This window comes from Herpailurus yagouaroundi, unplaced genomic scaffold, assembly GCF_014898765.1.
Source record: "Herpailurus yagouaroundi ecotype Mexico unplaced genomic scaffold, PumYag 162, whole genome shotgun sequence".
NCBI classification, from domain to species: Eukaryota; Metazoa; Chordata; class Mammalia; order Carnivora; family Felidae; genus Herpailurus; species Herpailurus yagouaroundi.
In genome coordinates, this window is record NW_024412403.1 from 38013235 (window position 1) to 38027565 (window position 14331).

A 14331-nucleotide genomic window follows, 5' to 3' on the forward strand; every position below is an offset into this window, starting at 1 on the left:
GATCCTGTTTCAAAACAGACCAATTGGAAACACATTTTGCTTGAGTAGTGCTATTATCTAGAATATCCTATTACATATACTTTATCCATCAAGGTGAACCATATTGGATCTTGAAGATAGCCCTTACGTGTCACTTCCCTTTAATTTTTCTAATAAGACTCCTTTTCTCCCAACAATTGGCCAGCCCCATACCTAAGACTCTTCTTTAGTGGCCTAGTCCTAATCAAAGGTATGCAATTCTACTTCTTGCTATACTCACTAACATTCTATGAGGGGAAAGCCTGGCTTCTTGGAGATGAGTGAGGGAAGTCCTATCCTCACTGAAAAGGGGCATTTAAGGCAACATTACCAAGCCTCAAAACAGTTTGTTCCCTTTTCTTTTCACCTCTCTCCCCCATATGCCTAGACAGGATGAAACAGATGCTCATTAATTCTTAAATTTCCTTTAAACTATATAATATACACTCTCAGACTAGCGAGAGTAAAACACATGGTAGTTATATAATTTGTAATGTGCCCAAGAATTAATCAATAGATCAACAGCACTATTTGCAAGGTAGGCAGTCAGGCCTGAAGATTTTTTTTTACCAAAAGCCTGAAAAGGAAACACTTCTCAAGTTGCCATTGGTTATCATGATCTGAGCAAACAAATGGTATTGTTGCACAATGTCAATAGCCCACATTCTATGCCTTGTTTTTCTTTTAACAAACTGTGAAAAGACCAACAGCTGTTACTGAGCTAAGAAGAACTAAAGGATTTACAGTAGGTGGTACCACCTGTGCTTTTCTTATTCCACCCTTAAAAATCTGCTACTTTATTTTGGAGCTGGGTGGAGAATATGGCAGTGACTCAATATCAGGGGGAGTGAGTAGTCAACTGTGGCTCAGTTCTGATAAGAAGGAGTAACATGATCTTTATAAGTCATAACAATGTATGTTGATGAATATCTTTTCTTGATTTTGCTTTATCCATTTCAAGAATCTAAGAAAAGACCATAAATAAAAAGCAAATCTGAATCTGGCTGACTTAACTGAATGAAAGATTTACAACCCAGATAAAATGCAAGATTCTGTATACATGCAATTAATGATCTTAACTATATGATGCTTCATTTTAGCTTCTTTACCTTAAAGACTAGAAAAACACACTTGCCAAGTTACTGCCTACTTGATCCTGTAGCTGTAGAATTTTAAATTTAAACAGGCACTTGGTGAAACATGTCTTCTATTTCCAAGTGCAGTGTTTAAGGGATTATGGAAAATAGAGAATTAACTCATTTGGGGACAAAAATAATTTTGAAATTTGGTATCTTGAGTTACCTAGCACTTATATATGAAGTTTTCCTTAACTACTAAAATTTAAAATGTTATATACAGAATAATTCAAGTCCTATAATATAAAGTAAATATTTTGACAAAAGCAAATATATTGAGTGCCTCAGGTAAATCAGAGGATCCCTACTTAACCATGAGGTGATATTTATGCACCTTGCTATTCTAAAGTAATCAATGTTCAGATCCATCTAGAACTTATTTGTTCAATGAAGAAAGCCACAAGGTGATAATGTCTTCTCATTGTTTTTGGTACTTTTTACGTTCCCCACAGTATATATGGAAATTTGCTTAATACTAAGCCTGAGAGAGGCCTGAGCTCCAAGGGGAAAAAAATCCTTTGGTGATTTTAATTTATTGATGAAATGGTAAATGGCAAAACAGGCAGGGAACTTTGAGACAAAGGTCACAAAGCAATGAAGTAAGGTCTTCTGCATCCTATGATACCAGAATCCATTAAGTATTTTTTATTAATTTCTTCAGATTGTTCTCAAACCTTGTTCCAGTTCTGTTAGTTTCCTGAAGAAAATTTTCCTGAATAAATTGTCTGCCAATATGGTATATTCCAACCCCACCTATTTTTAACAACCTTTCTTGATTTCTGAAGCAAAGCAGCAAAAAAACAAAAATGCTCTAGGGTATATATATACGCGCACACACACACACACACACACACATACATACACTCTAGGACAAAATACTCTAGGACAAAATACTCACGTGCACACACACACACACACACACACACACACACACATAATCTAGGAGAAAATACTCCAGGACTAAATAAACACACACACACACACACACACACACACACACACATATACACAAACATACATCTATACTGTAAAAATATATATATATTCCATATATATATATTCCATATATATATTCCATATATATATATAACATATATATTCCATATATATTCCATATATATTCCATATATATATCCCACATATATATATCCCATATATATATATCCCATATATATATATCCCATATATATATATATATATATGGTTTGAAAGTATTTCCCCTTGTATGAATTATTCAAAATTTAGCCAAGGACTGATGCTGGTATTTTGTCATTGTTTTAGAAAAACATATGGACCTACCGGAACATATTCAATATGTTTCATTCATAACATTAACAATAGGTTTCATCTGTAATCATGAATGGAGTATCAACTCAGAGAATGGCCCAAATTTACTCAGTCTGGGTTCTTTTTGTTTTTGTTATTCATCTCATACTTCTCAGTTAGTTTTTGCTTGGCTCCTTTTCCTATAAATAATAAATAATATCATATCCAAATAGTTCTTATTATGCTTAGCATATTCTTTATTGATACTCATGATTTTGTGCTCTTTCTAATCCCGTGAGACACATTTTTCCCCACAGAACGTGTTGGCAACAGTGCTATCACACACACTGAAATCTTATACTATGATCAGCACATTAGATGTTGGTATTACAGCAATGAATTTGTCTAGATAGCTGTAAAATCTCTTTTTCTTATCAGTATTTGTCATGTCCAGGGCATAGTCACTGATGTTGGTGGCACAGTGCAAGATTCAGAGTGTGAAGTTTGGGGATTTTGTGACAAATGACTGACTGTCACACTGACAGCTGAGACCCATTACTAGGAATAAGGAACATCTCCCTGAAGTCTGCATAGTCAAGGTTGTTCTCGATAAGCCACCACTTACCAAGAATTACCCAATGTAAAGAACAGATCTTTCAAGTGTGTTTTTCCCCAAAAGGAATGTCAGGCTTTCTTTTACTCCTCCACAATTACTTTTGCTGACTTGAAGAACATACAGCAAGCAGACTGATATATGGAGCAGTTGCCATCTGATAGCTCACCTCTGCAAAAGAGAAGGGAGCTGATACCAAGATGCAGACTCATGAAAGATACTCTAGTGAAAAATCAATGTGAAATAAAATAAAAGTGGATAAATGAAGTGTCTAACTAAGTACTTAACAGGAAGCACTTACTAGATGGAATAAGTTCCAAAGGAAAAATATTTTGAAAAGATAAGTCACAAAACTTGTGCTACAAAAAAGCATAGAAGATAACAATGGCAAAGAACTTAGGAGTCTCTATAATCTATTTTATAACTTATGAGGCCACAAATGAGAAATGTTCTTCCCAGAATTACAAAATTTTGGTGAATATCTTGGGTTACATCTCAGTCCTCTTGGATTCTTATCAAAGTTTTTCTTTTTGGCAGACCAGGCTACATCAAATTTTAATAGATGACTGAAAATCAAATCATATCTCAGACAGTGAAATTACAGCAAACTGCCTAGCCTGTCTTGAATGGGAAAAGGATAAGGCCATTAATTATGAAGTGAAACTGCTTAGCAACCTAAGAATTGTATTTATGATGCTGTATGTACAGTTGACAATAGGTATCTTTAAGAGCAGATTTCATCTAGGAACAAGAAGGTAGACGGGTTACTAAACCTACTTACCACAGAATGTATCTCTTTGATGAACTTTTTTGCCTTATTTGCTTTTTAGCAGTTCATTAAATTAGATAAATTTGTATTAAGTATATATTGTGCTCAAGGTACCCTTGAGCATATGAAAGTATGCAAACACGGTCACAATTGACATCAGCTGCTCCTCACATTAAGACGTCAAATCTATTTTCTCCTCCTTGAATCTGGGTTGCCCTTCTGACTTGCTATCATAGATTAAGAAGTGCTCTGTCCAGATTCTCCCACAAGGAAAGGCTTAGCTGTGAGCTATAGTCTCGAGAGAGCTTACAGTCATTTTGCCTCAGTTAGAGCTACTATCACTTATAGTAATTCTTTTTCCTAATTTCAGTGCCTAAGCCAGAGAGGAGAATAAGAGTCCAGTCTCTGTGGCCCAATTCAGGACACTCTGACAGACAAGCCTTACTCTAAAGGTTAGCTGAGACTGTTGAACCTTCATGCAGATCAACTTCTTCCTTGGCCCAATCCTAATTCCTCTATTTTTTTCTTTTACAGATGTTAATTCATAATAAATAACTTATAACCCAAACACCATCATGGTATCTGCTTCTGGAGAACACGACCCATGATATTTGTGTTGGTGAATAAAATTTGGCATGAAGAACACTGCACCAGCTCTGAGATTAGACTTCAAAAAACCTTGCAGATTTTCTCTCTGGGAACCCTAACAAGGTACCATATAAACATGTCCTGAATAGCCTGCCGTAAAATTAGAGGCCATGTCAATAGCAGAAATGAATCATCCCAGCTGAGACCTTCCAAAGCAATGAGAACCCAATCAACTCAGCAGCTGACTATACACATGAATAAACACTTCCTAGACTAGAACAGCCTAGCTGAGCCCAGTCCAAATTGCTAACTAGCAGAATCAGGATCTAAATATATAATTGTTATTTTACACCATTAAATCCTTGGGATGAGTTTTTGCATAGCCAAAGCTATCTGATTATAAAAGAATACTTAACATTTCTGAAAATACAAACAAGTTTTTCATCTGGATTCACACAACTCTGTGCTTGTCTCTGGGGATGCCTGGAAACTAGCACTGTCTCTTGCCTAAGATAAAGGCATTGGGCTAACTAATGATTTATCATGTGCTGTTTCATATCTGAAACTCTCTTGTGGCACGCAGGCCTAGTTGGTTTACTGATGGCTTACACATGGAGTAACCAGTTTGCCTGACTTAACTATGTAAACAGAGGGTCATAAAAGACCCCACTGCAAACTTTCAAGTTGCTCTCCCCAAATCAATATTTACTGTACAATTTTTGGTAATTCAATCTAGAAACAAAGCACATCATTGTGTTAATAGCAAGGATTTAAAAGAGATGCTTCTGAAAGCTCTGTGGCTCCTAATTCTTACCTGAACTCTCTGTCTTCTGCTTTATAGTATGTTTCTCCCTTATTAAAACCCTTACATTAATATGCATTATGGTGTCTTACGAATGTTTTCAATTATCTAAAGTGTTGCACTCTTTGCAGGTGTGTGTGTGTGTGTGTGTGTGTGTGTGTGTGTGTGTGTGTATGTTTGGGTACTCTTCAAGAATTCAGAACAAGATTTATGAAATTTCTTAGAAGGTATAGATCTAAGGAAACCATATTTGCACAAGATCAAGATCAAAGTTAAATGTGTTTTTGCTTTTTGATAAGAGTCTTTGTAAGCATATATGTGTGTTTTTGGTCACATTTTGTTTGAAATTCTGGTTCTGGAGCAGTGATAAAAAAGTTCAATTATAAAAAGAGAAAACATGAAAGCTTCAAACACAAAAAGTAAACATATTATTCACAAATATAAGGACAAGAAAACAGAAAATGATTTAACATCATAACAAAATGACAAATCAAAAGAAAAATAAAACATTTAATAGAGTCAACTTTACATATGAAGACCAAAGAACATGATTAAATGATATTAGGGCTCTGGAATGGAACACAGTGCCCCAAGTAATATCCTTTAAATACTGGATATATTGTTTGAATATTATAAAATAATTCCCTGAATTTTGTGACTTAAAGATTCCTGCTAAAATTCAAATACCAAAATCTGGAAAAAAATTATTAATAAACAATATATGCCCCAAGACTATGAACAAAGCAGTTATTATTTTATGAATTTCCTAGAGAAAAAAAAATTCCTGATAAAGCTGATCATAGCACAAAAGAGCTATGGTTAAAAAAGAATATTTGAGGGGTATAGTGTGATAAAAGGACTAGAGAGTATGCCACAGTGAAGAGTCCTGAGAACATGGGAGTGTTGACTGAGGAGAGAAACACCAAAGAGAATGATTACCTCAACAAAGGCAGTAGTTATTTAATGTGGATCATGATTTCTGCATAAATATACAAGAGATCTGTGTTTTCATACTTTTTAGGAATATACTACTACGTGAAGTACTGAGCTATACAGTGAAATACTCAGTAGTTTAATATATTCAACATTCTCCAAGTGCAAAATACTACTATTGAGTAACTTAATTCCACTAATATTGTGGGTAATAGATTAATGAAACCTTTTATCTTTCTTCATGAGAATTTGACCTTAGGTTAATTTTCCTAACTCTATTCCCCTGGCAACTTGATAAAGTGGTATATCCTCTATGTTTCTAAGCAACAAAGATTATGATTAAAAATAACCTCTGTTGGCAAATTTCATCTGGACTCAGAGATCTAAAAACACTTGATAAGAAGTCATAACTTCAGACTTCCCTGAGTATGACGATTCTAGGCATGTCTCTTGAGAGGACTCTAGAAACTATGTCTATGAGACTTTAACAAAAGATATTGGCTCCTGTGGAACATGAAGCTTTTACCTCCCATCAGATTCTGTACCCATCTTGTGTACATCTCCTCTTCTTGCAAGTAAGCAGTACAGGCCACTGAAACATGCAGAGGAGGAATGATTGATGTTTCCCTGCTAGGAAACTGTATTTTTCATCTGAGATCCTTCTTAGTGGCTTGGTATCAAATGTGGTGTGTGAGAGTCTTAGAACCTGTATATTACTTGATTCTGCAAAATTCCCTTAATGGGTGTTGCACTCCACAGGTGTACCAAAAAAATACGGTATGCTAATAAAATGTGAGCAGCTCTTCACTATTTTGAACTTGATCATCTGCAAAGACCCTATTTCCAAATAAGGTTACATTCACAGAACTGTGGTACTGGGGATTAGAATTTCAACATCTTTTGGGGAAACACAATTCAACCCATAACAGAAAAATAGCCTTGCAGGGCTAAAATCATAAAGGTCTACTAAATAAGTCGCTTAGTTAATTAAGTGGAGCATCTCTGAATTTCATTAGGTATTAAGTTAGAAGTAGTATAGAAACAGAAGGTGCTTCCTTCCACCACCACCACCACAGTGTTCTTCTGTCAAGAGCCAAGTGATTTCCTCACATGAAGAAATTAAAATGAATTTAAAAAGAAATACGTCCATCCCTTTCTTACCCTTCAAAAGCTATTCCAATACAATTTCAAGACCTTAAATTCAATAAACATGAAAGATACTGAATCAGGAAACTGCATAAAGCAGAATATTTCAGAAAAAAATCTGCAATAATTTGTGAGAAGTGTACATACAAGTACAAAATAGTGATCATTGTCACATATTCCATGAGTCAAGTCTTTGTTAGAATATATTTCTGATTTAGGCATTTGTTAAAACAGATATAGAGAAATGAGATGCAGTCCACTGCATGAAATCAATAAATACTTCAGAGGTGTAAAATAGAATGAAAATGTTAAAGTCAGCCTTATAGTAAAAAAACAAAAAACAAAAAACAAAACAAAAAAACATCAAAATTTATAGTATGAAAAATAACATGGTTATTATTAACACGGTTATTGTTATTGCTCATTACAATTCGCTTCTCAGAATACTAGAGGTTACCAGTTAAAAACCTAGTTTAACTCTCGTATTTAAGTTTCCAAAAGCTGTAAAGGAATTCTTCCAAAAAGAATCCAGATATATCTTTTAATCATATTTTCAGCCAGAATTTCACTTTTTTTTAAAAAAGGCAATTATATTTGGCTATCAGAAATGCTATCTGAAATATATCCCTAACTTATTTGATGTTATATGTCATTTCTTTCCATTATGATATGCCATGGGGAAATATTTAGTGCCATGTTGAGTTCTCAGGAAAAATAAAATGAGCACACTTGGCAAAGTTCTGGGTTAATGATCTATGGGGTAAACATCCAAATCCCTCACATTAAGCAAACTATGTAAAATAACTTTGTAGTGAAATTTTAAAAACATGTTAATTTTTTAAATGTATGAAAATTACATGGGATACTACTCAATATTTATTAAATAAATCATTAAACTTTATAGTATGCTTGTGCCAAAGATCTACCTGCATAAAGTTGCTGAGCATGTTTGTCCCACATTGGGCTAGATTATCATCCTTCAGGAAACGCATATAGCTCCTTAAGTCAAAGCTCCTACACAGATTTATGTTTCATTAAAGATATACAATATGTCACATAAAGATATCACCTTGGACCCATATGTTATTAAAAAATACCAAAATAGTTGCAGAGTTTAAGCTTACATTTGTTTCCATATCCACAAAACTTATTTTAATCCTCTTTTTTTTTTTTTCCATTTCTGAGATGTTAGACAAGGTTTACTATAGTATACTATGTCTTGATTCCTACCTTGAACTTGAAGTTAGAAGTTGCAATATAAACAGGGTAAGTCATTACATCTCTCCTAGGTTTATTGGGCTTATTATGCTTTGAAGCCTAACCAGGTTAGTCCTTTAGGTTCACATTAGCTTTCTTTCCATGTTTGAATATGAACTTGCCTATGCCATTTTTTAAAATTAAATTCTGATTAATCCAAATAGTCTTTGCACTGGCACTCTGAAAATTCCAAAAACTATTCCCCAGTTTAATCCACGTTTAAGTACCCGTGAGTGTTCTCTTATTCTATAAATACCAGTGTGTAAGAGTACTTTCTCTTCTGGAAGAGGGATTAATATGGATCGCATTTTAAATCCATTGTTCTAGGACTTTCAAGAACATTATCTCTTTTAACTGCCATAACACACTTTAAGGAGGATATTAGAATTCACATAATCATGACTCTGATGCTTAAGAGAATTAGGTTAATCTTTCAGATCACAAATCTACTGGTGAACTGTCACTCATGGATGGTTTGTGTCACTTTGCCTGTCTCATGAAGCTGTACATGTCTGCCATTAATTAGCTATGTCATCATAGTAAAGTCATAAAACCAATCAGAATCTCATTTTCTTTATTTATAAGATAAAGGCAGAGGAATGGGTAGCTGCTACCTTGTAAAATTCTGATACATGCAGAGGCCATATCATCTATTACCTAAAATGAAGCATTTTTGAGAGTGAAAGGGCACTGCTAATAATTATTCCAGAGAATAGACACACATGGGTGGGCAAGGTGGTTCTCCTCAATAAACTTCTAACTGGTATGTTCTTATGCACTTTTAATCCAGGTCAATACATTTTCTATAGAATAATTCTTTGTGGTTCCTCCCTCACGATAGATAGTAAATTAATAAATGCAAGAACCTTTCTAATTTGCTTTCCCATTTATTCCTAGAATATAGCACAAGTGCTTGGAATTTATTAGACAATAGACAACTTTTCTTAATATACAGAAGAGTGACTAGATGAGTCTATGACTGTTTGGGTAAGTGAATTAATGGTTGGAGGAAGAAAGTAAAAAAAAAAAAGAGAACAGCTGTTAGCCAAGTATAACTATGTAATACAGAATTTCTAAGTAACACAGATGGCTAAGTAGGAAAACATTAGACTTTGGTATATATTGGTGGAATCTACTCCAGAGAATTCCTACACTATCTTAGCTTATCTAACGTAGCTGTGATTTTTCATAATAGCCAGTGTCAGCCCTTAGATTTAAGCATATAGAACTCATTAGTTCAGTGATAGTCAATATCAGAACTTGAATCTCCTGATAACCTCCTTGTCCAAAAATCTTTCCAATAAACAACATGCTCAAAACTGGTAACAATGCTGTACACCCATTCTAGAAATATGCTAATGAACATAGTTGTGCTTAATAGTTCCTGGAAAAGAGGGGCGCCTGAGTGGCGAAGTCAGTTAAGCAACCGAACTCAGTTCAGGTCATGATCTCATGGTTTGTGAGTTCGAACCCCGCATCAGGCTCTGTGCTGACAGGTCAAACCCTGGAGCCTGCTTCAGATTCTGTGTTTCCCTTTCTCTCTTTCCCTCCCCTGCTCACTTGCTCATGTGCTCTCTCTCTCAAAAATAAATAAACATTAAAAAAAATTTCCTGGGAAAAGATTTTTGGGTTGTCAATGATTTGGGAAACAATTGCAATTTAAAGTCAATTGAATAAATAAGGTTTAAAATTTCACATATAAAATGATCACACCTATTTGATAATATAAGATTGATTAAAAAAAATCTTACAAATGTTTAATAGCCCCTCTGGGAGATGGAAATCTATTTTTTCTACCCTCCACCTGTGTGTGTGTGTGTGTGTGTGTGTGTGTGTGTGCATGTGTGTTCACACATATTCATTCATTCATTCATTCATTCATTCATTTATTTCAAACATTTCCAGGGATGTAATCACTTTCAGTAGCCCTTTAGTCATGGTGTTTTCCTGGGGCAAACTGCAGCCCACATTTCATCTCTGAGAGGTTACTTCTGGCCTGGGCTCTATCTCTGAGGGACCACAACCTCCTGGCCTTGATCTCTGAGGGGTGGCCACACAGCCTGCAAACCCAGCCGGAAGAAAAAATTTCTTTCTGACCCAGAAACAACAAGCTGCTCACCACTTTCAGCTGCAAACCATGGCAAACTCCATATATGGTCTTTTATATGGCTAGAGGTTACTAGTTAAAAACCAATTTGAGTCTTTTCTTTAAGCTTCTAAAAACTGTTAAGAAAGTATTCCAAAAATAATCCAAATATATTTTTTAATAATATAGTCAGCTAAAATTGCATATATAGATATATGTGCATATGCATTTATAGGTAGAGATATAGATATATTCCTCTGTAGTCTTCAGACTTTCTACGTAAAAATAATTTGAAAATAAATTAGGGGTGTTTCTTAATAAGAAACATAGAACCTGAATGATCTAAGTCTTTAAGATTTATCACCCTAAAATGATTAAATATTAATTTCTCTACCAATTACTGAAGGTAAAGAAACTCTAAGTGAGATTTTTTTCCCTACTTCATTCCTGAGCTTTCATATTTGGGTTGCAGAAGTTTAAGTATATGGATAAATATCTAGGAAAACCTTGGACTTATGAATACATACAGAAAAACTCCTAAGTTTATATTTGACCTTCATTTCATTGGGAAAATATCAAAGTTAGTAATCTTTTAAATAATGTGAAGTAGTAACTCAATTGTCTCAAATCATAAGACAACCATCCCAGAACACATCAAACTTTAATGTGGATCAATGAATTCCAAAATATATAAAATATTATGAAAACTAAAAATATTTATTATTATTTCTGGGATTAATCAATGAAGAATAAAAGGTACATTTACCTAATAAGTAAGTAGGAGCAATTTGGAAAAAAAAATAGAGAATGAGGATTTAAATATAAGCCTCAATTGCTACAAACCCTGTGGACCCAATATGGGTTCTATCATTGAAAGTACTAAAGCTGGTCTATGATATATATTTCATGAAATTCACCTTTAGGCTACCCATCTGTAATGATATCCCAGTGTTGTCATCCATTGTCCTTGTCTGTAATATAGGTGAGTGGAGCTAAGAGATTATTCATGATAGAACGGAGAAACTAGCATTAAAGTAAAATGTAAAAACAAAAAAGCAAAACAAACAAACAAACAAAAACCCCCAAAGCTGATGTAAATGGTTCTTTTCTATAGCTTAGGAATATTCTCCTCAGGTTAAAAACTATTTTTAATACATTGCAACTAGGAGAATTTGTCTCATAATTAACTAGCTTGGGAAATGAAGGGATCAAGGGATTTTCATGTCTCCTGTGTGCAAAGTTGCTTTTCAGTTTATAACTTTTTAGTCAACATCCTCATGTCTCACTCAAACCCTAACAGCTGACACTATGAAGTAGATCCTAATGTTTTCCTTTTTCCAAGGGAAAGTCATCTCATGTTCTTGATTGCAACAGATTCCATAGATGAGCAAATAAATAAGTTAATAGCCTTTAAATCATCTGACATGTTAAGAAGGATATCATGCAAATCCAAAGTATTATTACTTTGAAAGGCATTAAATCTCAGAAAAAATAATTATAACTGTTTTCAAGACATTTCCTTAATGGTGTATATCTCTTACCACACAGAGTATTTCTACTTGCAGTGCCAAAAGGAGCCATCATTATTAAAAGACTGGTGATTAATACAGAATGTTGAAAGTATATAAAAATTCGTGTATTTTATTAAAACCATTAATGTTTTCATTAGAAACTTTTCTCCTGTATAAGTTTGACTAAAGTAAGTTAATTTAATACCTTTAAATAACCAGTTCACATGCTAATTACTGTGTTGGTATGTTTTCCCAAAATTTTCACTGTTCTCTATGCTTGCATTTGATTCACTGCCCCAGAAAACTGTGTGTTACTAACAACTACTCCTTGAGTATCATACCCAACTGAAACAATATGGATATGAAACTTTAGAAGATCTAAAATCCAATACATGCTAGTTTAAACATTCACCATTACGATTTTCTGAAGAAATAAATATATAAAAAACAAATATCAATGCCAAATAACTGAGCTTCAAAATAGGTTTCTTTCAACTGTCACACTGAATTAGACAGGGAATAAGACAGTCTGAATAACTAGGTTGAAACCTTGTAAATAATTTTAACCCTGGCATGCCAGTGAAGACATTGATTGCTGTACATTAATGAAACCTTTAATTCTCTGACCAAATAACAATCTATTTTTTCTCCTTCCTAAACTTAATCTTATGGATAGACTGCAAAAGCAGGTATAAAGAGTATACATTCTGTCAAGAATGTCTCTTTGTATAAAGGAAAAGTACTAGCCAGCCCATCAATTTCAAAATAGTCTCATTCCCTGGTCTGCTGACAACTCTTAAAAAGAAAAAATAAATAAATAAACAGGTTTTTGTTTTTTTAAAAAAAGGAAGGAAGAAAAAAAAGAAGAAATGTTGATGAAACCCATCAAGAGAATGTATTTGACACCACAGAATAAGAATAAAAACTTAAAAAATAATTGCTATGCCTTCTTGTGTGAGCCCAGAGAAAAGACATACTTGAGGAACAGAATATATAGATTGCTTCTACAAGGAAAGCCTACCAATTTTTTTTAAAGTACTGATTCAAAAATTGCTGTGATTTTAGCCCAATCTCAATTACCGTGCCATAAATTGATGCCCAGCATCATTATGCCATTTTCTTCCTTAAGCATACTCAAAGAAGCAACAATACTGAATAGAGGGGAGTTTTAAAAATTACTATTTGCTACACAGTGTATAGCAAATAGACTTGACTGAAAATTTTATTTCATAAGGATAAATAAAACCTATTATATGTCCTGAAAGCCTACATAAAAATAGAAAAATATGTTTACCTTAATTTCATTCATTGCCATGATTTTCCCACCAGTTTTGGAAATTTACTGCATATGTATATGTATGTTATATATATACATACATAAACACATGAATATAAATACAATGTATGATTGATTGTCACTTGGCATCCATTCCTCTCAACCTTTCAGTACTTTAAAATCTGCAAAGCAACATATTGCAGACCTCAGACTTCTTCAAAGCTAGAAGAATGGATTCAAATTAGATTCTACAATGAGAGGCATTTGTTCAAATTGTTGCAGATGAGTTGAGCTACAGATAATTTCTCTGCTGTAGTTACTGGAAGCCAGGAAATTCACAGAGATGTAAATATTGAGGGCTCTAGATCCCAGCTTCAAGAGAATCTTGAGGCAGTTGAAGCAGATTCTGTCTGTGTCACAACCACTAGCCATCAGCTTCATGAGTGACAGATGAAGAAGCAGAAGAAGCAGTGTCTTCTTCTTTGGATTAAAACTAATGATGGGTATTGAGGAGGGCACCTTTTGGGATGAGCACTGGGTGTTGTATGGAAACCAATTGGACAATAAACTTCATATATTGAAAAAAAAATTTAAAAATAATCAAAAACCCCCACAAATTCCATAAACTTAAAAAAAATAAAACTAAGGTATTAGTATATATTTGACATCACTAATCCTTTGGTACCCACTTTACTTTTATTCTCCAGACTTTCCAGTAATGTGCAAGTATGGAATGCCTTGCATTAAGTTCTTTCTTTGAAAAAAGAATGTTTCCTATTTCCTGAAGCATCATACTGGATGATAACACAAATAGGGGAAAGTAAAATTCTCCCAAGATACACCATGGAAGACTGTGTGGAATCTTCCATTAATTTCATCTCAATACTATACTCCCCTCCTTACACTATGTGCTTGAAAAATATCTTTCTT

At 34.0% G+C, this 14331-nt stretch overlaps 1 long non-coding RNA gene across 1 annotated transcript; it reads left to right on the forward strand.

Annotated features, from left to right (window-relative positions):
• The first annotated feature begins 683 nt into the window (after positions 1 to 683).
• Positions 684 to 5270, forward strand: LOC121036096 (uncharacterized). The gene is made up of 3 exons (XR_005793235.1): positions 684 to 763; positions 4173 to 4254; positions 4337 to 5270. It is a non-coding gene; the product is annotated as an uncharacterized LOC121036096 (long non-coding RNA).
• The last annotated feature ends 9061 nt before the right edge of the window (positions 5271 to 14331 follow it).